Source organism: Gracilinanus agilis, chromosome 3 (assembly GCF_016433145.1).
Source record: "Gracilinanus agilis isolate LMUSP501 chromosome 3, AgileGrace, whole genome shotgun sequence".
Classification (NCBI taxonomy): domain Eukaryota; kingdom Metazoa; phylum Chordata; class Mammalia; order Didelphimorphia; family Didelphidae; genus Gracilinanus; species Gracilinanus agilis.
Genome location: NC_058132.1, coordinates 305942167 through 305943250, shown reverse-complemented (window position 1 = coordinate 305943250; position 1084 = coordinate 305942167). Strand labels below are relative to the sequence as shown.

Genomic DNA, 1084 nt, shown 5'->3' with positions numbered 1-1084 from the left:
TTTTTTTTGTCTGATTTAAAAACATGGTCAACATACCATTTATTTGTTATTAGTACAACAGTAATTTTGTGCTAAGAATTACGAACCGTTGACTCTAGATGCTTCAGATCACAAAGAGAATCTGATAACAGTTGAAAAAATTAATACATTTCTTAAAAAAAAAACTTGTACCAATTTGTTATTAAACTGAAACTACTACAAAAGGAATGACAAATGACTTGACAAAAAATGCACTAGAAATTTTGAAAATTTTAGGCAAGAGTAGTCAGAATTTCAGTTTACTAATATTTACACATTTTATGTCATATAGTTGAAGCTACCACATACAAGAAATCAAAAAATTAATCACCTTGAAACCTAACTAAACTGCATATTCTAGGAATACAAGCTTTATAATAAAAAAAAATGTTTGCACACAGTAGTTAGTTGAGAAAATCGGTTCCTTCACCTCTTGGCTTGTTAAAAACATTTTCAAGAGTTCACTCTAAATGATTAACAAAATCTTTAACTATTACGTGTTGTTGGTATTTTGTTTTCCCCTTCTATTTCTTACATCCCTGCTTGGGTCATAAGGTCAGCGATGTTTTCCTCCAGATCATCAATGCGACTGCTCATATCAATTCGGCCAATTATCTGGTCTGACATGGTCTGAAATTTGTCCTGCATCTGCTGGAGAACTGTATGAACCACAGCGGTCAGGTCCTGTACAGTTTTGGGGTCTGTCTCCGCCATTGCTCCGGCTCCAAACTTCTGTCGGTTTCCCCAAGTCGTCTCTATCGGCTATTAATTTTTTTATGTGTATATGTGTTTATTAATTATTTCTATATCTTGGATACAAAGCCATTATCAGAGAGAGAAATCAAATACAAAAAAAAAATTTTCCCATTCAACTACTTCCCTTTTATCCTAGATGCATTAATGCTGTCTGGGCAGAAGCATTTCAATTTCAAGTAATCAAAATCATATATCTTACCTTTTGTAATTGCCTCTATCAATGCTTAAATTAAGAACACAATTCTTACCCATAGTTGTGAGTATACGATCTGTTTCTCTTCTACTTTTTTTATAATATAATCTTTAATAT

At 32.3% G+C, this 1084-nt stretch overlaps 1 pseudogene; it reads right to left on the bottom strand.

The window, feature by feature from the left end:
• Positions 1 to 407: 407 nt before the first annotated feature.
• On the bottom strand, positions 408 to 732 carry LOC123239348 (annotated as a pseudogene).
• Positions 733 to 1084: the final 352 nt, after the last annotated feature.